This window comes from Lepidochelys kempii, chromosome 8 (assembly GCF_965140265.1).
Source record: "Lepidochelys kempii isolate rLepKem1 chromosome 8, rLepKem1.hap2, whole genome shotgun sequence".
NCBI classification, from domain to species: Eukaryota; Metazoa; Chordata; order Testudines; family Cheloniidae; genus Lepidochelys; species Lepidochelys kempii.
In genome coordinates, this window is record NC_133263.1 from 12,508,746 (window position 1) to 12,532,407 (window position 23,662).

At 44.0% G+C, this 23,662-nt stretch overlaps 1 protein-coding gene across 4 annotated transcripts in view; it reads right to left on the reverse strand.

Annotated features, from left to right (window-relative positions):
• JADE2 (jade family PHD finger 2) overlaps nucleotides 1-23,662 on the reverse strand; it is a 156,437-nt gene that overhangs the window by 85,755 nt on the left and 47,020 nt on the right. The window lies entirely within an intron of this gene.

The window sequence follows — 23,662 nt, forward strand, 5'->3', positions numbered from 1 at the left end:
CCTGCTTCCTTTCAAGAAGCCATGCTCCCACACACATCCTTAGCATTCTGGGGGGCCGTAGGAAAGATGGTTGTTGGGGGGAGAACAAGGGAGAGAAGTTCCCCAGCTTCCCATGTAGTTGAACAACCTCAGCCCTGAACCACTGATGCACTGGACCTAGAGCAGCTCTTATGCTATGAGCTCCCAGTTCTAGTGTCACCCTGGAAAGGAAGACATAGTTAATCGCTGGCTCTACAAGTGCACATATATATGGTGTCTGCTTAGGGTAATCACATGGCCAGCAGATCATGCACTACATTACTGTTGCTGCCTGGTATGTTGGGAGTGGGCTGATACATTTTTTCCATTTAAAGCAGTGAGTCTGTGCCTGCAGTTGTAGTGACATGACGGATGACAGACAGAGATGACTCATCTCAGGGAGATGTTAATAAGTGATGTTAGAACAGGAAACCTCTGAGAGTTCTGCTCAGGGTGTGGTGCAACTGGCCTATTATAGCTTCCCTTTTAATCTGGGCAAACTCCCTGAAATGACTAGAGCTACCGGTACCTAAATTCCCATCTCTTATACACATCTATTGGTGAATCTCTGGATTACATCTTTAAAATGGTATTTTTTACCATGTGAATAACCCTGTGTAGAAAGAGGGGAGAAACCTGCCTCTTCTAACAGGGGGACTAAGAGGAAGACAAAGGAAACAGGCGAGAAAGTGATGGCTTGATGGTTCAGTGGATGATACCCAAGTTGCTCAAGTTCAGTCACAGATCAAAGTTGAACTCTTTCTCTCATCTGTGGTTATATTTATCAGCTCTTTATCTCAAACCACACAGAAAAGTCCAACCTGTTAGATGCATCACTGGAGCCAACAGAGACGGCAGGTGATAGTAATAATTATAATTCGCCCTTATATAATTCTTTGTTGCCCATAGCTCCGAAAGCGCATTACAAATGTGGGGGAGAATCATTGTTGCTGTTTTATATGTGGAACAAGAGAAGCACAGAGAGGTGAAGAGAACCAATGGCAGAGCTCAGAACAGAACCCACATCTCTTGGCCTGGTACTCCAACATTTAGGTCACAGATGCTCCTACTTGATGACTGACCAATATGCCTTATATCCAGAGACCAATCTGATTTGTTACATGTCCTGACACGCTACTGTGATCATTCCTGATCACATACAAAGACCAGAAAACTCTTCTGGTGGAAGGAGGGAGAAGTCAACAGGATGCAGCAATGACCCTGACGTCAGGTTAAATAACTGGGACCTAAAATATCCCTTTTAGCTAAGGACCAGGGACAAGTGGAGCAGGTACGGCATACAATCGTTCCTTTATCACCTTGTGGCTGTCCATCACCCTGACTGGTTTGGGCTGCTCTCTTCAGTGAGGAGAGGTTAATATACCTGTGCCAGATCAGTCACTGCATCCTACTGAGTCCTGGATGTGCAGGGAAGCACAATATAGAGATGATTCACTGATCACTATTCAACTCTCGACCTTGAGTTGGGTTCCAGCCAGTTTATTGGGTGTGCCTGGGAAGCCTGACCACCAGCATCATCATGAGGCTTAAAGCAGCAGCTCCCACAGTAGCCCAGAAGCAGTAAGCGGGAAGATGACTGGCTGCCTGGCACCGTCCCCCACCCCCCTCGCATGCAAGGAGCTTATAAGGAGGTGCCAGGGAATGAAAAGCTCCCTAGGACCTCACAGGATGGCCTGTCACAGGCCTGTGCCCAAATAGCAACCATCGGCTGAGCCACAAATGGGAAAAGCATGGGAGCCATGACAACCAGCTACAAGCCCAGGAAATCGTGTTCATGCCTGGGGCTGCACTCATGTGCACAGAGACCTGATAAGCACATTTTAAGAGAAGGAACGTGATTAATTTCCCAGCAGCGGGAGCAGTCACTTTGTGTCTGTACTGAGCAGAAGGGAAGAAGCCCAGCTGATGTGAGGCACTAGAGGCTCACACAAGGGTTCACCCCAAGCTAGCTGCCCTCAAGGAGGCAGCAGGGAAAGGCTACGCCTTACCACAGGGTTTTGGCTAGGGAAAGGAGCCATAAGCTTCCAAATCCCCTTGGCAGTCATAAGCCACAAGCCAGATACACCAGGAAAAGAGAAGTGGCAACCTGCCAGCCCTGAAACTCCACAGCCTGGAGGGTTCCACCCGAGGGAGAAGACAGGCTCACTCGATAAGCCTCCCTTGCTCCAGAGCCTGGGGAATGGTTCCAGCAACACCCGGAGAGATGACAGCACAACCTTGAGAGCTACACTTTCGTCAGTGGGGCACAGGACTCAACTAAACTCCATGAAGACTCACCAAGAGTGGGAGATGGGTATCTGCACCAGCACACTCCGAGCACTAGCCAGACCTGCTACCACCCTGCAGCTGAGTCCTAACTATAAAGCTCCTCTTCTTCAAATTAATCCGTAGAGCTTCTGGCTCACGGGGCAGTGACCACTCAGAACCTGGTAGGAACACTTGGAGGATGAACCCACTTCGCTTCTGGGGGCTCTGATTATGTTTCTTTACTTTAGTAAAAAGGGATGGGATTCCTTGGTGGAGAAAGTATTTGATTGCTGCTGGGGGGGTTGCTCATCCATTTCCCCTTGATGTCTAGGCCTTTTTCTTTTACCTTTTGATTCCATCTACACCCCCCCTTAGACAATTTGCCACCAGATCCTGTTTTACAGTGATGTATTAGGAGCTTTCTGGAACTGTTAACTCCTAACTGTTTCTCCTAGAGCTATGTTTATTCCTTTATTTACCCAGCTATTAGATGCAAGCACCAAATCTCAGAAGTCCAGTATCAACCAAGGAGCCCAGTTAAACGAAGAGCTGAGAATTGTGATCAATCCAAGCAGCACAGGGTCCATTAGCCATAAGGCAGGCCTCAGAGGCACTTCTGAGGAAGCGCTAAGTAGGCTCCACCACTCTTGAGGACCATGGGTGCACCAGGAGGGTACTACATGTTAATAAAAAATACTCAGTGAGTTCCCCTGGCTAATCATCTTCAAAACCCGAATGCTTCACTCAGCTGAAGAGCCAATGCATTTTATTTTATTTTTTATATCTAGAATGTTTCCCTTTAATGTGCTAGATAGAAACGATAAATTATCCTGCATAGTGCTTCTCTTATGCAAATACTTAATTTTATTACAGTCATCGTCTCTTTACCTACATTCCAGACTAAATTAGTCTTGTCCAGTACCCATAAATAAATCAGCTTAGGAAAGTCAGTGGAAAGATAATTCTGCCAGCAGCCTTCAGCGGATGCTGATATTGTTATTACTGCCAGCTTTATTCACGGGGGAATTCTTTTGCAGCACACTAGAACTTAAAAAAAGCATTCTGCAATTTGAAGAGATGATTTTCATTTTCTTAGGGCTGTATCTGTTTACTAAAATAGAATCTGGTAGGCCATTCAGAGCAGATGCCCAGTCTTCTCATGAATTTAGGATAACAGATTTATTACACTTTATCGCTTCTGTGTCCTATGGCAGATTTTAAGATGTTAGAATAGAGGCCAGGCGACATAAGGGAAAGTGATGGAATCACAGGCAATGATGAAATGGTATCAATGCCAACAACTGCGGTGGCATTCAGAGACTGCATGACCCTTAGTCTGTTCATGCCTAGATTCTACAGTGATTGGAGTCACACTTTCAGACTTGGATATGCCATTATCTGGAGCTGCTATTCAGGGTTATAAAACCATCAATCACATAACTACACTCCCAAGACTACAGGTTCATTCACAGCTCAAATAAGGAAATATATACCAAGAAGATATTTTAAAATGGCTGATAGTGGTTTTATTTTAAAATGGTACTTAAGTCACCTGGGCTAGCTGCATCAGTAGCGTGTTAGCATCGTCAGCCGCCAGGTCTCAGATTAATAATGGACTGTATACATTAATATTTTTGTCTATAGTCCACCAAAGATGCTTTGCATGGGGCTAGTGCAACAGTCTATGACGTATGTATGGCACCCTACAGGCTCTGGTTTAACTTCTAGCACAAGCAATCGGTAAGAGAACTGTAACTGGAGTGACTAACAGCAAAACCTGGGCTATTCTGTTTTTAAAAGGTGCAAGTAGCATTCCCTGAGCGAAGGGAAAGATTGGAAGAGTACTCAGTGTTGTTAGCCACAGTACATTTTTGATGCACCAGCAAAGCTCTTGGTGATGCTAGTCCCAAGGAGGAAAATAATGGTGCAGTATGCCCTGGCACACTCTTGGCAAGAAAACTGTTTATTTACAAAGAAAATCAGTCAAAACATCATATTCTGCTGGCATCCCTAGTACTGTTTCGTTCAGAAAAATAAGAATTTGTAGTATTTCCTGATTGGCTGTTAGAGCCAAAAAATACTCGAGTTCTGGCAAGTGTCTCAGTACATCCACAGAACTTCATACACACTCAGTCCCCAGCTAATGGTAACAGCTCAGCTAGGGGATCAAAGGTGAAGTATTATGAAAGCTAACCTGCAGATTCACCAGTTTCAGTCTGATAACTGGTCCAAACTGCTGGTTCTTGTGCTGTATATTCATTTCAGAGACTGCACCAAACATGTTTCTAGAAGGCAAGGGTAGATAGATTTCTGGCACAATGGAAGGCCCCAGACCTGCCACACCTCATTCACATGAGTAATCCTTACTCACACAAGCAGTTCTAAAGAAGCCAATGGCACTATTAATTATTATTATTACTCATGTGAGTGAGGGTTTTCATGCGCTGTCCCTAAGTTGCCCCCGACCAGTAAGACAGCTTTCTTCTGGCACTTTAACCAATAGCTCTATACAAGAAGAGATTAGAAACACTTTCACTGAGCTTTGCAGCAACTACCTTTGAATCAAATTCCATGATCCTTAATTGAGCACAACTCCCACTGACTTAATTAAGGACCACAAAATGCGTCCCTCTGCTTGCAGCCCATGTTTTGACCCTTCAGTGGTTTCTTCATTTCATTCTGGATTTGTGACACTACCAAGGATCTTGACATTTGGGTTTGCAAATCCCTGCAAGAAAATCCCTGTATTTCTTTACCTGGCATTAAAGACTGGACTTGGGGACTTTCTCAGATACTGGCATAGGCTGCTGATTGACGTGAATTCTAAAACTGTTCCTTTTATGGAAATGGAGCTGAATCTCCAAATCCTAGTTAACAGGTACAATAAGAAAATGCTCCCTGTTCCCCTTCTGCCTCTACAATATCTTCTAGTAACAATCTGTAACCAGCATGGGTCCTTCCCGGCCTTTGGAACAATCTAATCCTCTAAGCGGAAACTGATTCACTCTTCTCTGATGTATTAAAAAAAGAAAAACAAGTGAACAGGAGGCACTAAACAGCCACCTTGTTAAACCCAGACAGCTTTTCCAATTTAGTTTCTGAGCTGTTTATCACCATATAAAAAAGCCTGATACTCAGCAGACTAGATAAAGTCCAGAATTTTGATGTTCATGTCTTCCTCACATTTGTATTTCAGGCTAAATCTGAGTAAGACTAGTTGGACAAATGAATTATTTAAGTCTCAACTCTTATTCAGTGCCTGGAAAATAACTTCCATGTAGATCAGAAAAGAGACCTGGAAAACAAGCATTCAGGTCTGATACCAACCAGTCCAAAAGAAAACAGTTACTTTGTGAACAAATAAAGCTTATCAAGGACTGGCTTGAACAATAGATAGGGCCTTACCAAATTCACGGCTATGAAAAACGTGTCACGGACCATGAAATCTGGTCTTTTGTGTGCTTTTACCCCATACTATACATATTTCACAGGGGAGACCAGCGTTTCTCAAATTGGGGGTTCTGACCCAAAAGGGAGTTGTAGGGGAGTGCAAGGTTATTTTAGGGGGATTGTGGTATTGCCACCCTTACTTCTGCGCTGCCTTCAGAGCTGGGCGGCCAGAGAGTTGCAGCTGCTGTCTGAGGGCTCAGCTCTGCAGGCAGCAGCGCAGAAGGAAGGGTGGCAATACCATCCCATGCCATCCTTCTGCGCTGCTGCTGGCAGCGGCTCTGTCCTCAGAGCTGGGCTCCCAGCCAGCAGCCGCCGCTCTCCAGCTGCCCAGCTCTGAAGGCAGGCCCACCGCCAGCAGCACAGAAGTAAGGGTAGCAGTACCGCAACCCCCCCTATAATAACCTTGCGACCCCTCCACAACTCCTTTTTGGGTCAAGACCCCTACAATTACAACACCATGAAATTTTATATTTAAATAGCTGAAATCATGAAATTTATTATTTTTAAAAACCCATGAACGTGAAATTGACCAATATGGACCATGAATTTGGTAGAGCCCTAACAATAGAACATGGATTTTCCTGGACAAAGGCTAAAATTTCCTGTTGAGGGCTAAATATCTAATATGCAATAGCCTCAGGCTGTGTGAAAGGACTTCTTGCAGCCAGTTTGCAACATTCCCCCACAACAAACTCACACTAACTTAATGGAAGGTGCTCTGAACGTAAGAATGGCCATACTGGGTCAGACCAAAGGCCATCTAGCCCAGTATACTATCTTCCAACAGTAGCCAATGCCAGGTGCTTCAGAGGGAATGAACAGAACAGGTAATCATCAAGTGACCCATCCTGTCGCCCATTCCCAGTTTCTGATACCATGTAGATGGGTGCAGGATGCTCGGATAGGTGGATCCTTCATATGTATGGGCTTAAAACCTCTTCTCATTTTTAGTCTCATCCAATGCAGACCTCGATCTCCCTAGCTGCAATAAATATAGAGGAGCTGCAGCTTTGCAGTTGCACAAAAGAAGTGGAAAGGATGGAGATGGCTTTTCTGATTTGCAGAAAAACTAGACCCCTTTAGGTAAACACTAAAATCCATCCAGAGGGTGCTATAATGTTCATGCCTGGAGAACAGGAAAGCCAATGAACTGGCTTCATTGTGGTAAAATCAAACCATGCAACAGACTAGATCTTTGGTGAACGTGCAATTCCATGTATCCTTGTGAACAATTAGATAAGAAGGGCTGTACAGCAGAGTCCTCATTTCTCTTTTTCCTTGTCCTGTAAGATAACAGGAGCCAAAAGCTACCTTAATTTGTTGAGCCCATTCTACCCTATATGAGAACCTTTTGTCTGGAGGAACTGAATTAAGGCCACAGTGCCTTGGCACACAGCCCTCCATCCAAAAAAAAAACAAAAACAGAAGATAACAAGGGCTTTTGGTGCTGATCTAGGCCAGATTTAAACCAGTAATCTAGAGCTGAAAGGCTCTAAATATCATTATGAAGCCTTTGAGCCAGTCTGTTCCCCAAGTTCTTTAAAAATACCAGTATCCCAACAAGAACTTCCGCAGTGAGTTAATAAGAGAAAGACCCATAAAGTGACATGGCAAAGTTTGTTATTTTACTGTAACTGCAGATTATATGGAGGATAAATACAAAAATTAAACAAAATATAGTTACGATAGTCTCCTTGGAGCAGTTCTCTCTTCTGCTGCCTAATCATATCCACTACATTTTAGCAGATTTCATAAAACGTGGGACCTAGGAAATATATGAGCTAGAGTCCCTGTGAGCCTGGGAAGATGAGCTTTTTAACCCACTCATTGTTAGTTATTCTTCAAACTGTCTTCCCTTTCCTATGTGTGTCGGTCACATATTTAAGTCATTTGTTTTAGCAGGTGCCGGTAGTGCGTGTACAAACTCTCCCTTACAAACCTCATTGTAAACAAGTGTCTCACCACCCTAAAGTGCTTTCTAGGTCTCCCTGTTTTGGTTTGGGTGGGGGTTAGAACTTACATATGGTAACTCTGTGAACAAAACCCTATGTTGTTTGGTTAGTCCAAGTGGGAATTTACTCAAAGAGCTTCTATTTCTCAGTCCTCCAACAAAGTGATACCCTTCTAACAGCTGCATTCAGTACACTCTGCCCTGGGAGCTAGCCAAACCCTGCCCTACTTAGATTAAACATATCATCTCCATATCCTACCAGCATTCAGCACAAGCCAACAGGACATCAGTAAAAAAATATTCTGTTTTCTTTTAAAAAGCAGAGAGGTAAATCCTCGAAGCCCCAGCTGAGATAGGAGCCCTACACCCCATACAAACACACAACATGATACAGTCCCTGCCCTAGAGTTTACCATCTACATAGACAAGACAGACAAAGGGAGGAAGGTCAGACAAACGCACAGAGAAGCGAACTCACACAGCAGGTCAGTGGCAGAGAACGCAGGTCTCCTGCCTCTTCTGATGAGTGCCCTATCTGCTATACCATATTACCTCTACATTGGGCTTCCCTGAAAGGCTGCCAGGTACATGTCTGGAGAGTGAAACTGTATGACAATCCTCTTAAAACAGAGGAGGCAGGTTGCTAACATTTTGCTGATTTCAATTTAATGAAGCAATTTATATTTTGGAATTGTTACTAGTAAAACCAAAGAAGTTAGAGCGTATGTTTTCTCTATATAAAAGGTTGCCTCGCTATACAGTTCGAGACAAGCTACTAACATTAAAGCATCTGGAATTAATTATCTAAGCCAGACAATGTTTCCAGAATTATTTAAATAACACAAACAGATATACACTCATTTTCATCCGTCTATTAAAGGACAATAGAGAAAAGTTTTGCAAGCAGTAGGCCCACATCTGCCGATACTATGGGTTTCAGAGCATGTGACTGTGACCTTGCAGCTGCTCAGAAATTAGCCAAATATCATCTATAAAACTGTAAATGAAGCTGCAAAGGCAGAGCTGCAAAAACATCAACATTAATATGAATTTTATATTACCATCGTTATGATCAAATATGATCCAGATCGTGTAGCACTCCACTGTAGTATGGATGGATACAAAATATTGGAACCAAATAAAACCAACCTTTTTGTGGGCATATGTGAGGTCACAAACAACCACGCCTATTTTAAGAACACCCTTTCTTAATTAAATTCATGATCCATTGCATTCATCCTGAACCCTGAAATCAGGGAGGATGGTTTTGACTCTATAACAAGACACTGCATGGGAGTTCTCAGCACAGTCACCTCAGAATAGGCCACAGTCAATCCAGAGAAAACACCAGTAGACAACCTGCCTTTCACTAATTTCAATATGCTTCTCTGAAGCAGCATATGCTTCTGTGGGTTTCTTAGATGTTCTTCAGTGCGATGTGCAAAAGCAAAGCTCTACCAGCCTTAACACAATTCAACAAGTTCTATGCAAGATCTTATGTACCCCCCACTTCCAGAGTACTAAGCACCTCAACTATACTAATTAATTTATCCTCACAGCAATCCTGTGTGGAAGGGAAATATTACAGAATCACAGGACTGAAAAGAACCTCGAGAGGTCATCTAGTCCAGTCCCCCGCACTCAAGGCAGGACTAAGTATTATCTAGACCATCCCCAACAGGTGTTTGTCTAACTTGTACTTAAAAATCTCAAGTAACAGAGATTCTACAACCTCTCTAGGCAATTTATTCCAGTGCTGAATCACCCTGATAATTAGGAAGTTTTTCCTAATCTCCAACCTACACTGCTCTTGCTGCAATTTAAGCCCATTGCTTCTTGTCCTATCCTCAGAGGTTAACAAGAACAATTTTTCACCCTCCTCCTTGTAACAACCTTTTATGTACAGGTGAGTCGCATCATATGCTCATTTAACTTACGCGAATTCAACTATATGCGGTTGGCAAAAAAAAGGAAAATAACAAGATACCTGAAAACAGTGCTGACGATTCCGCCCATCATTCCACTCAATGAGCGTATGCCCCGGAGTGAGTGTGAGATGGGAGACGTGAATCTGCTGTTCCCTCAGTCGGTCTCAGTTCCCGCGTGCCTCTCATAGTGTGAGCATCTCGCCGCGCTGAGTTTGATTCTAGTGTTTAAAGATACTGTACGTATTTTTCGTACAACATGGGCAAGCCAACTACTTCATCTGGTGCTCAACCGAAGAAACAGCGATCTGTTTCAATGCTGGAGGAAAAACTGGCTGTGTTGGACTTATTGAGAGAAGGTATGTCGGTCTCCAACGTGGCACGTAAATATGGCTGCAACAAATCTAGCATCGTGCCATCAAGATTCGAGAGAGAGAAATTCGTCAAGCCGTGGCATCAAGTGCTCCAATAACTGCTAAGGTGATGAGCCAGGTGCCACTATAAGACTTTAGTGAAGACTGAAAAGGCATTCAACTTATGGCTGGAAGACATGAACCATAAATGTGTGCCTATCGATGGCAACACGTTGCGAGAAAAGGCTCTTAGCCTCCATGTGCTGTTCAAACCTCCTGCCGAAGAGGGACAGCCTTCTGATGGAAAGGAATTCAAAGCCAGCCAAGGTTGGCTTAACAGTTTTAGGAACCGCTTCAACCTCAAAAACGTGCAGACTACTGGTGAAGCTGCATCTGCCAATGAAGAGGCAGCAAAAGCCTACCCCAAACAATTAAAGAAAATCATAGAAGAAAAGGGCTATCTTCCGGAACAAGTTTTTAATGCTGACGAGACTGGGCTCTTCTGGAAAAAAATCCCCAACCGCACTTACACTTCGAAATCAGAAAGACAAGCCCCTGGCTTCAAAGCAGCTAAAGACCATGTAACTGTGTTGTTTTGTGCCAATGCGGCTGAGCATTTAATAAAGCCGGGCTTGCTCTACAGGGCTGCAAATCACCGTGCCCTAAAAGGCAAGAACAAAAATCTCCTGCCTGTGTTCTGGCAATCAAATAAAAGGGCTTGGGTGACGGCAGCATTATTTCTGAATTGGTTCCACAAGTGTTTCATTCCAGAGGTCGAAGAGAAAGGACTTGACTTTAAAGTGTTGCTGATCGTACACAATGCTCCTGGCCACCCTGCGGCACTCCGGTTTGCGCATAACGACGTTGAAGTCGTCTTTCTCCCCCCCAATACCACCTCCATCCTCCAACCTCTCGACCAAGGCGTGATTCACTGTTTCAAGGCCACGTACACGAGGCTTACGTTCTCACGGATACGTAGCTCTATGGATGCTGATCCCAATCTTAATGTGATGGAGTGTTGGAAGTCTTTCAACATTGCCAATTGCATCACTTATATTAAACAGGCAATGGATGCAATCAAGTCTGAAACAGTCAATGCATGTTGGCGAAACCTATGGAAAGAATGTGTGAATGATTTTAAGGGTTTCCCGACCATTGACAGACAAAGAAGTGAAATACATTGTTCAGGTGGCCAGGCAAGTAAGTGGGTGGTGATGGCTTCGTCAACATCCTTGAGGAAGAAATGGAAGAATTAATTGAGAGCCATAGAGAAACACTGACTAACGAAGAGTTAGAGGAACTGATAAAATCGTCTACAGAAGACAAAGATGATGACAACGAACAGGAAGAGCCAGGAAGTTGGAATCTTCATAAATTTGCTGAAGTGTTCCAAGCAGCGAAACACTTGAATGATTTAATTTCTGAATACGATCCCTCTGTGGAACGAAGCCTCAAAATCACATGCAGTATTACGGACGATTTGAGACCGTATCAAGAAATGTTTGAGCAGCTCAAGAGACAACAGCGACAGTTGCTGATCACCATGTTTTTCAAGGAAAAACAACAGCAGCAGATGAGCCTACGCAATCAACTTCTTGAGCTGAACCAGAGCCAACCACTTCGTCTACAACTCGCTCTCCGTCACCCAAGCTCTCCGTCACCTCCGTCTCCTGGATCGACATCAAGCCCTGACGACCCCTTGTAATTACCCCCTGTAATTAAAAATACAGTACTGTAAAATTATATTTTTCATATGTACTCTTTATTATATACTGTACCTTACTGTATACATTATACATTTATACATATTACTGTACAGGGCTGTATACACAAAACCATGTTCAGTATACTGTACTTTATGGGCAATTTAAGGGATTTTCAAGGGTAATTTTGACTGTATGCGATTTTCGTCTTATGCACTGACTTTAGATCCTAACCCCCGAGTAAGATGCGACTCCACTGTACTTGAATATTGTTATCATGTCCCCTCTCAGTCTCCTCTTCTCCAAACTAAACAAACCCATTTTTTTCAGTCTTTCCTCATAGGTAACATTTTTTAGACCTTTAATCATTTTGTTGCTCATATCTGAACTCTCTCCAGTTTGTCCACATCCTTCCTGAAATGTGGCGTCCAGAACTGGACACAATACTCCAGTTGAGGCTGTATCAGTGCAGAGTAGTGCGGAAGAATTACTTCTTGTGTCTTACTTACAACACTCCTGCTAATACATCCCAGAACGATGTTTGCTTTTTTTGCAAGTGTTACCCTATTGACTCATATTTAGCTTGTGATCCACTATGACCCCCAGATCCCTTTCCACAGTACACCTTCCTAGGCAGCCATTTCCCATTTTGTATGTGTGCAATGTAACTGACTGTTCCTTCCGAAGTAGAGTACTCTGCATTTGTCCTCATTGAATTTCACCCTATTTACTTCAGACCATTTCTCCAGTTTGTCCAGATCATTTTGAATTTTAATTCTATCCTCCAAAGCATTTGAAACCCCTCCCAGCTTGGTATTGTCCGCAAACTTTATAAGTGTACTCTCTATATGCCATTATCTAAATCATTCGTGAAGATATTGAACAGAACCAGACCCAGAACTGATCTCTGCAGGACCCCACTTGATATGCCCTTTCAGTTTGACTGTGAACCACTGACTAGTCTGTAGGAACGGTTTTCCAACCTGTTATGCACCTACCTTATAGTAGCTTCATCTAGGTTGTATTTCCCTAGTTTGTTTATGGGAAGGTCATGCAAGAAAGTATCAAAAGCCTTACTAAAGTCAAGATTTACTACATCTACCTCTTCCCCCCATGCACAAGGCTTGTTTCTCTGTCAAAGAAAGCTATTAGATGGGTTTGACATGATTTGTTCTTGACAAATCCATGGTGACTGTTACTTATCACCTTGTTATCTTCTAGGTGCCTGTGAACTGACTGCTTAATTATTTGCTTCATTATCTTTCCAGGTACTGAAGTTAAGCTAATTGGTCTGTAATTCCCTAGGTTGTCCTTATTCCTCTTTTTATAGATGGGCACTATATTTTCCCTTTTCCAGTCCTCTGGAATCTTTATCTACTCAATCAGCTCCTTGAGTATTCTAAGATGTATTTCATCAGGCCCTGGTGATTTGAAAACATCTAACTTGTCAAAAGAAAAGGAGTACTTGTGGCACCTTAGAGACTAACCAATTTATTTGAGCTTAAGCATCCGATGAAGTGAGCTGTAGCTCACGAACGCTTATGCTCAAATAAATTGGTTAGTCTCTAAGGTGCCACAAGTACTCCTTTTCTTTTTGTGAATACAGACTAACACGGCTGTTACTCTGTAACTTGCCTAAGTAATTTTTAACTTGTTCTTTCCCTATTTTAGCCTCTGATCCTACCTCATTTTCACTGGCATTCATTGAGTTAGATGTCCAATTGCTACTAAACTTTTTGGTGAAACTGAAACAAAAAAGTCATTAGCACTTCTGCTATTTCCATATTTTACGTTATTGTGTTGTTATCCCCCCACCCCTAATTGAGTAACGGGTCTACCCTGTCCTTGGTCTTCCTCCTGCTTCTAATATATTTGTACAATGTTTTCTTGTTACCCTTTATGTCTGTGGCTAGTTTAATCTCGTTTTGTGCATCAGCCTTTCTAATTCTGTCCCTACATACTTGTGTTACTTGTTTATCTTCATCCTTTGTAATTTGATCTACGTGTCCACTTTTTGTAGGATTCTGTTTTGCGTTTCAGATCATTGAGGATCTCCCAATTAAGCCAGAGTGGTCTCTTGCCATGTTTCCTATCTTTCCTACTCAGTGAGATAGTTTGCTCTTGTGCCCTTAATAATGTCTCTTTGAAAAACTGCCAACTCACTTGAACTGACTTGCTTCCCAAGAGATCTTACCTACCAACTCCCTGAGTTTGCTAAAGTCTGCCTTCTTGAAATTCATTGTCTTTATTATGTTGTTTTCCCTCCTACCATTCCTTAGAATCATGAACTCTATCATTTCATGATCACTTTCACACAAACTGCCTTCCACTTTCAAATTCTCAACCAGTTCTCCCCTAGTGGCTTTCTCTACCTTCTGAAATTAAAAATATGGTCTCCAATACATTCCAAGAACTTGTTGGATAATCTGTGCCCTGCTGTGTTATTTTCCCAACAGATGTTTGGGTAGTTGAAGTCCCCCATCAGCACCAAGTCCTGTGCTTTGGATGATTTTGTTAGTTGTTTATAAAAAGCCTCATCCACTTCCTCTTCCTGGTTAGGTGGTCTGTAGACCCCTACCATGACATTACCCTTGTTTTTTACCCTGTTTATCCTTATCTAGAGACTTTCAACAAGTCTGTCTCCTATTTACATCTCAACCTCAGTCCAAGTGTATACATTTTTGATATCTAAGGCAACTTCTCCCTTTTTTCCCTGCCTGTCCTTCCTGAGCAAGCTGTACCCCTCTATACCAATATTTCAGTCGTGTATTATCCCACCAAGTCTCTGTGATGCCCACTATGTCATAGTTGTGTTTAATGATTAGCATTTCTAGTTATTCCTGCTTATTACCCAAACTTCTCGCATTAGTATACAAATTATGCACATTTCAGAAATAGGGAAACTGCAGTTCGCAGAGATTGTCTTAGGTTACTCAGGAAAACTGAAACCAATTACCCCAACTCAGGATCTGGCCCCAGAGGTATAATAAAGCATGATGTCACACCAGCAGTCAACGATGCCTGATATACCACTCCCCAATAGTCTGACACCCATCCACATTCTTAATACAACAGTTACACTAATCAAGTCATGCTCAGCCATTAGATTCACAAGACTGGAGACAGAAAACAGAGGGAATAGTGTGAGACAAGGCAGATCCAATGGAAGTTTTGTCTGAGTGCATGAAGTGCGTAAGGACTTCACGACTGACTGTTGATACCAACTGTTGGTATAGACTCACCTAACAGGGTGCTATGATTTTTAAATTTCTATTTTGGATGCTGTTACTCGGTTTTACTTAGTCCTCACTGAGGCAAAACAGCCACTGGGCCACAAGGGCTGCAGAGGACCCTTTGTCCTGCAAAGGGGAGCTGCATACCATCCAGACTGATTCTTCGGAAGGTCAGGCCATCACAGCCAGAACAGGAAGTGGCTGCAGTGGGACCCTGCGGAGGCCCAGCATGCTCATGCAAACAGGAAGCTTTATTTCTCTGCGAGGTCACTTTTTCAAGGTTTTCTGATCTCCTAAGCAGACACAGGCCACTTCAGTTTGGATTTTTTTTATCTTTTGATCAGCTAAAAGCCTCAGGATTTAGTCCTGATTTTCAGAGGAATCTATGTATCTTTGATAGTGTAACAGAATCAGGGCAAATTTAAGGCCAGTGCGTCCAGACACTGAGAAAATTGGCACAAGTATCCCTTTGTGAAAGTACTAGGACTATATCATGTCTGTCCCTTTACAGAATGCATCCCCGCAACTCCAATCCCAGACTTACCGAGAGGATGCACATCTTCATTAGATTCCAAAAGAGGAACAAAAATTGGATCGTATTAAAAAAATCTAACACCACTCCTACAAGGATACATAAGCTGCTGCAGAATCCTCCACTGCCCCTTCTGTGGCTGAGCCTCAGGAGAAGCTGCTGCTAAGTCAAAAGTCAGCCAGCATCTCAAACTGAGAAAAGTAAGTCCAGCCTACACATCCAGTGACAGGCCCACCTGCCTGTCTAGATGTGGTATATCTTGATTTTTGAAAAGCTTTTGATACTGTCCCGCATGACCTTCTTATAAATAAACTAGGGAAATGCAACCTAGATTGAGCTACTTTAAGGTAGGTGCAAAACTGGTTGGAAAACCATTCCCAAAGAGTAGTTATCAGTGGTTCACAGTCATGCTGGAAGGGCATAATGAGTGGGGTCCCGCAGGGATCAGTTTTGGGTCCGGTTCTGTTCAATATTTTCATCAATGATTTAGATAATGGCATATAGAGAGTACACTTATAAAGTCTGCGGACGATACTAAGCTGGGAGGGGTTGCAAGTGCTTTGGAGGAAAGGATTAAAATTCAAAATGATCTGGACAAATGGTCTGAAGTAAATAAGATGAAATTCAATGAGGACAAATGCAAAGTACTCCATTTAGGAAGGAACAATCAGTTGCACACATACAAAATGGGAAATGACTGCCTAGGAAGGAGTACTGCGGAAAGGGATCTGGGAGTCATAGTGGACCACAGGCTAAATATGAGTCAACAGTGTAACGCTGTTGCGAAGAAAACGAACGTCATTCTGGGTTGTATTAACAGGAGTGTTGTAAGCAAGACACGAGAAGTAATTCTTCCGCATCGCTCCACTCTGATTAGGCCTCAACTGGAGCATTATGTCCAATTCTGGGCACCACAGATGTGGACAAATTGGAGAGAGTTCAGAGAAGAGCAACAAAAATGATTAAAGATCTAGAAAACATGACCTATGAGGGAAGACTGAAAAAATTGGATTTGTTTAGTTTGGAAAAGAGAAGACTGAGAGGGGACATGAGAACAGTTTTCAAGTATGTAAAAGATTGTTGCAAGGAGGAGAAAGAAATGTAACCTCTGAGGGGAGGACAAGAAGCAATGGGCTTAAATTGCAGCAAGAGCAGTTTAGGCTGGAGATTTGGAAAAATTTAGGATTCTATGTTGGCAGGTGTGGGTAGGTTGCGTCTCTTTCCTAATCCACAGGTACAAAACGCACTGGTCAGTTCTCTATCCTCATTGTTCAGACATGAGGGGGCTTCACAGGGTCGTAGGAGCACACGAGGGTCAGATGGTGTTTTCTAGTATTTAGAGCAGAGGACTGGGAGTCAGGACTTGTGGGCTCTGTTGCCAGTTCTGCCACTGACTCACTGTGTGATCGTGGGCAATTCCCATTAACTTTGAAGCTCCTCCATTTATTCTGTTATTTTACCTTGCTCAGTGCTTACATTCAAACCCTGTCGATATGGTCGAAGATTGTGTTCACTGATCAAGAAAAAACTCTATCTGCCTACCAACAGAATGACAGCCTGTGTTCAGGGGAGCCATGTCCTGAAAACTCACTGGATCAGCTACATAGAGGAGACAGCGCATCTCACACCACAGGGCACTGTGAGCTGGGGCTCCTGAAATGTATTCCTGGCTCTGCCACTGACTCATTGTGCAACTCAGTTAGCCTCTGTGCCTCAGTTTACTCACAAGTGAAATAAACCCTTACATCACACAGGTGTGGCGAGGTTTAATTCTAGATCTATAAAGCGTTGTGAGACCCTCAGATTATAGGCTCCATAAAAAGGTAAAGTGTTGGCATTATTACCTGATTCTTGTAGGTGTACAGCTGTGGGTTAATGCTAGCATGAGCTGAGTAAGCAGAGCATGTCAACCTGTCCTTCCAGTGCCTACCAGCAAGGAAACTTGCTTTTAACTGCTCATTTCCCCTGTTTTCATTCAGCTTCAAATGGCATTATATATCTGTGCTGGGCCCCTTTAAACTCTGGCCAATTCTCAGGCACACATCGGTACAAAATAAAACCCTATCAGGTACTGGTCAACTAGAAGTGGCTCGCTAGATGAAACAGCCCTGCTAAGTTCTGCCTGCCAGGTGATCTCACGGACAGTCAGACGAGGCGGATATATTGATGGACACTGAAGACATTCAAACACTCAATGGAATTAAGCAAGTTTCAGCACTGGATAATGCAAGGGAAGGTTGTGAGGGCCAAGCCAACGTGACCAGGGCCAAAAGATGAGTCTCTGCACCTCCCAGAAGCAGTGCTAAACTCAGTGCCTGGATTCCCTCCATCACCTGCTACTCAACAGTGCTCATCTTCAGCAACCCATTTGTTTTAAGGTGGCTCTTGGTTTCAGTCATTTCAGATGGTTGTTTTCTGGGGAAAATGCTCCTTAAAACAAATCCTTTCCTCTCCACCTCACCCACAGCTTTGACATTTCAGAGCTCCAGAAAATAAAATGTTTCCAAATCTAATTTTCAGCTTTGGATCTGCAAGACCTAGAGGCAACGCAAAAGTAGGAAGAGTTCATTTCTCAAATCCCAGCTGAAAGATTAAAAGAATGGGAGAAGCTGGGTATAAAATTCCTTTGGGAGCCAGAGACTGACTCGCTGGGTAGGAAGTGACCCCGCCCCCTTCCACAAAATATCTATCTGCTCATGGTCTAAATGCTCCCTAGCTCCCCAGAGATGGAATCTGTTTTCCTGTGGGTTGCAGTATGATTTGCTAAATATATTATGACGCACCATTCCACAGCTCCCAGACCTCTGTGTGGCTTCTCCTCCCCTCTAGGAATTTCACATACAAATCACTGTCAAAGTGACAGCATTAGCACAAGTGAGTTAACACAGAGCATTCATCAACCTAGGGCCCTAATTCTCCTTTATACAATGGCCACTTTACCCCTCTCTGACAGTGTAAAGGATTGAGCTGTACCTGTTTTAAGGTCCCTTTACACTGCTACAGTAGCTGCAATGACCTTATTATAAATGAAAATTCGGCACTCTATGTTGCTTACTTGAGCACAGGGTTTTCAAAAAGCCAGAAGGGTTTTTTTTCTTTAACAGGTTTGATTTCCTGATTCCCTGAGTTTCCTGAGATATTGTTATTTCTTTTTAAATCACTCATCAAATGGAAAAAAATATTCAAAAAACAAAGTGAAAATTTACTGTAGGGCCTAACATAAACAAAATGTGGATTCATACCCTGACAAATGCACACAGTGTTCCTATGCTCAGAAGTGAAATAAGATTGGCACTATAAAAATATTTTGGGGGGAGAGCTGATTGCAATTTCAATTTTAAATTAACGACCCCTGACGGGGATGGAGAAGGAAAAAGTTAAGCCCTCACACTGGGGAAAATAAGTTTTAAGACAAGTAAAACTGAGGGTCCTGAAAATATTATTCTTGTCAATCCGCTAAAACGCAGTTAGCAATGCGAAGAGTTAGCAATGGCCCCCAGAGAAGACAAGTTTTAAGGCGGGTCATGTTCCTTCCTGTGGAGATGCCAGAGGTTCCAGTTCAGATCCATGCCTGGCAGCTGAAATCTACGTTTCATCACTGTGACTATCACATCAGCACCAAAAAATGGAAAACATCTGGACCAATGACTGTATCAAGCGGGGAGCTCTGGGGAGGAAGGGCACACACATACATCTGCTGTGCTTCCTGTTTTGTGTGATGAAAGATGCTTGTGGGATTTAAAAGCGAAAATCTGACAGTGCCAGCATTTATTCTCTGTGGGCCTGATTCACCACAACCCCGTACGGGGTGCAGTCGCTTACTCGGGGTCAATGGAGTACAAAGTGGGTGTGTGGTGCTAAAGGAAGGCACTTTATTTCACTCCCTTTGCACTGGTGAAAATGACAGCAGGGAAACTGTGGATTGGGCCCTGTAGAAGTGAACTCTCTTGGGGAGTTTTCGATTTGAAGAATCTGAGGAGAGAGAGAGAGACTGTTTCTATTTGCTCCCTCAGGACCGAAGATGAAGGTTGTTGCAAGCTGCCCTGCTGAAATACCATGCGCTGCACTGGACAGCATGGATGCACCTGCTTTAGAGATACAGGAAACTGTGGTTTCCGCTTCCACTTAGTAACTCAAGGCAAAATCCTGGTCCCTGCACACAGTTGGAGCAAGTTATCTGTGCACTGGGGAACTAAATGGGGAGCTGGGGCATTAGGATCCTACCCATGACACAGGGACAGAGTGTGAGTGCTCCCACAGTCCCTGGAGGCAGGGTTAGGTTAGTGGATATGGGTGGTTGTGGGCACGATGGCCATGCTTAGTAACACACCTGCCCCAACCCAATCCCCTGGCCCACGGTAGAGCCATGATGGAACTTTCCTCCCCAGTGCCCAGTAGTGCACCGGGCCTCTGTGCAGTCTCACCATCCGTGCATCACACCTGAACAGGTTCTACTGCAATCCAGGCTTTCCCTGTCCCCTGGCAGGGGTAGGAAGGGGTAGGAAGATTTTGCTCACAAAGCTACAAAACAAAACACAGTCCAACAAAATGCCTAGAAACAAAAGCTTTTTGCAAAAATGTGAATTCCCAATACAACAGCTCAGGCTGGTTTTAGATTGGCACTTACTGCACAGGTAGTGCCAAGCTATCACTTTTCATCTTGAAATAAACCCAAAACCTTCAGTCCAAGGGCTGGACGTTTCCTAGTTCAGACTGTGGTTAGCTATTAAAGGTGACTAAAAAAGGATATTCCACACACAGGTGTTTTTCAAGGAGTAAGTTAACTCAACAGTCCCTTTTACAACTTCCCTTTTGATGTGTTCAGACTTCTCATTAAAGTTTCATTTCTTCCTATATTTTCTCTTGGGAAGGCAGGGGGTATGTGTGTACAAAAGTTTACTTCATAACTTTTGGCCGGCAGCTGCAATAGCAGCTGTCACCAAGGGACAAACTGTGCTTCAGACGAGGTTATTGACTTTATTGAAATTCCTCCATCATTTGAGGAGCAAAACAGAATTTCCTCCATATACAGTAACTCCTCACTTAACGTTGTAGTTCTGTTCCTGAAAAATGCGACTTTAAGAGAAACGATGTTAAGTGAATCCAATTTCCCCATAAGAATTAATGTAAATGGGGGGGGGGTTTTAGGTTCCAGGGAAATTTTTTTTTTGCCAGACAAAAGACTCCACACACACACATACACACAGAGTTTAACACTGTACACAGCGATGATGATTGTGAAACTTGGTTGAGGGGGTGGAGTCAGAGGGTGGGATATTTCCCAGGGAATGCCTCACTGCTAAATGATGAACTAGCAATTGGCTGAGCCCTCCAGGGTTAACTCGTTGTTAATGTAGCCTCACACTCTACAAGGCAGCACAAATGGAGGGAGGGGAGACAGCATGGCAGACAGAGACACACACCCTGTGTGTGAGAGAGACAGAGATGCACATTTCCCCTTTAAGTACGCCCGACACCACTCTTAGGGCTTGCCTACACTTACATTTTATAATGCTCTAACTTGCTGGCTCAGGGGTGTGAAAAATCACCCCCCTGAGCACAGCAAGTCAGAGCGCTTTAAAGCGCTAGTGTAAACAGGCTCCCAGTGCTCAGAGCTAATCCCCCCATGGAGGTGGATTTCCAGGAGCGCTGGGAGACCTCTCTCCCAGCGCTCGCATGCGACTACACTCGCACTTCAAAGCACTGCTGCAGGAACGCTCCCGTGACAGCACTTTGAAGTTTCCAGTGTAGCCATGCCCTTAAGTACACTACCTTGTTAAGTTAATCAGCAAGCTGAGACCGCAGAAGCTGCTGCCAGGAAACTCCCTCCATCCTGAGCCCTGTTGTGTGTCCCCCTCCTCTATGGAGATGGGGTAAGAGGGGTGCAGGAGCAGGGGGGAGGGGGACACCCTGACATTAGTCGCGGTCTCCTCTCCCCCCTACCCCCAGCAAGCAGGAGGCTCTGGAGAGCAGCTCCAAGGCAGAGGGCAGGAGCAGCACATGGCAGTGGGGGGAGGGACAGCTGAATTGCTGGCAATTGATAGCCTGCTGAGTGTATGGGGGGCTGCCGGTCCACCCTGGTTCCAAGCCCCCACCAGCTAGCTGCAACGGGCTGCTCTTCCTGCAAGCAGTGGCAAAGCAGACGTTATAAGGGAGCATTGCGCCACTTTAAAGAGTATGATCCCTAATTGATCAGCAACGTAACAACAAAACAACGTTAACCAGGATGACTTTAAGTGAAGAGTTTCTGTAATCTGAAGTCATCTCCCCCTGCTGAGTTCCTGAAAGCATTTTTTAAATTGATTTTTAAAGATTAAAAACATACAGGGTCTCCAGGGTGACCTGTACCATTTTAAAGGCATGGAACCCAAAGATCTTTGATATTCTTATCCAAATGATTCATATACATTAAAAAGGAAGAAAAAGAGAAAAGAAAAACAGCTTGGGGTGTGGACACACTGCTGGCAGCAGCCCACTGGAATAGAGCAGATAACTTGCCCTAAGTTCTGGTGGAGTTACCTGGACAGCTGGGTGTCATCATGCGGCAAAGGGAAGAACTGAAATCAATTTTAATAGAAAAAATAGAGCTCAGTCGTCAGTAATGGAGCTGGGGGATTGTGGGCACAGTGGCCATGCCCTGCAACGTACCTGATCCAGCCCCAAATCCTAAATACAATTTACTTCGCTTTGTCTGAACTGTAGGCATAGGCCATGAAAGACCACACCAGATACTTTTTCTTGACGGTGTCTGTTAGCCCCCTATTACTAATATTTCTCTTACCCTTGCTACCCAGAGGGAAACACTGGATTGTTCCCCCAGCTTGCATCACACTGCAACAGTACCTTCGGCCATATTTACTACACTTAGCAGGATACAACATGTGCCAAGGGAGTCCCAAGGGAGTAGTTGTGTGACGCACTGAGAGACTTGTGACCCAAATTCTGGGACTTCTGGACACTCCCACCAGCTAGGAGTCACGATCCCCTTGTCCTGCAGTTCAACAAGTATTATGTAATCTCATCACAGACGTTAAGTCTCTGGCTTTAGAAAAGTGTCCTTGAATTTCAGTGCAGGGAGCAGATGATGTTGCTGCCCTTTGTCCATGCCTAGTGCTCAGCTTCTGTATGGATGACAGTAGTAACTCTACATCCCTTTCCTACCTGAGCAGCTACTTATCTTTTATTTGCCTATTTTAAAGTATTTGTTGATAGCATAGTTATCTAGATTGATACACTTGTTATAGCTTGTCTTTGGTGGCTGTCTGTCTATTTAGCAGCCAGCATTCTGCTTTCCTCTCCTGTGTGCAATGCGTTGAAGTGGATGGCAATAAAAGATAGCCGGTTAAAGTTATCGGGCCAAGTCTTACAGCTCTTACCAAGTCCCAACTCCCACTGACTTCAGTGGGACTCCAGCACAGGCACTGAGTTTCCCAATGGACCCTGCACGCCCATAAATCACTGAAGAGGTTAACGTGAATGTGGATTTTTATGTTTATTTTACCCTCTCCAAACCCCTGGGTCATTGCAAAATGACACCAACCTGGGCAAATGCAGAGCTGGTGGCCCCTGAGAGTCCTTCTCTCACTCATACCCAGCAATCCAAGAACGAGAGAGGACTTTCCTCAAGGGAGAGCATTCACATCTCTGTCATAACATCTGGGGGAGGGGGTGGGAAGCCTGAGTTCATATCCCGCCCCAAAGCTCCATGTTAACACCTTGGTCCTCTGTCAGCACATTCCCAGGCCACACCGAAGGATTTGTTTTAAGCAATACACTGAATGTGAATGCTGCAATGCTGGGTCACGTGGCATAAAATCTATCACCCATCACTGATCCAAGCTAAGTCACTCGCGCGTATGGCTGCTGGTGCGCTGCTAAGCTTGTACAGCTTAGAGTGTGCCCTTCCAGGACCATGACGGTAGGTTTGGACAGCCTATAAAACCACATTTCTGTCTGCCCAGACAGATATGTTCTCGCATATATATTACTTGCTTACTAAGGGATTTTGCCCTTCACTTGTCCCCTCTTGCACATTTCCACTGTGTCTTGGCTGTCCTCACAGAAGCACAGGCCACTGCTGCAGTTGCATCACCTGGTTCTACTGCATTTAATCATTTGCCCACTCCCCTGGATCTGAATCCCGGGACTGATGCTTTTTTACCAGCTTAAGGCTCACTTCCACCTAGCTCAAGTTCCAGGCCTGCCTGCTTTATTTACTCTACGTTGCAG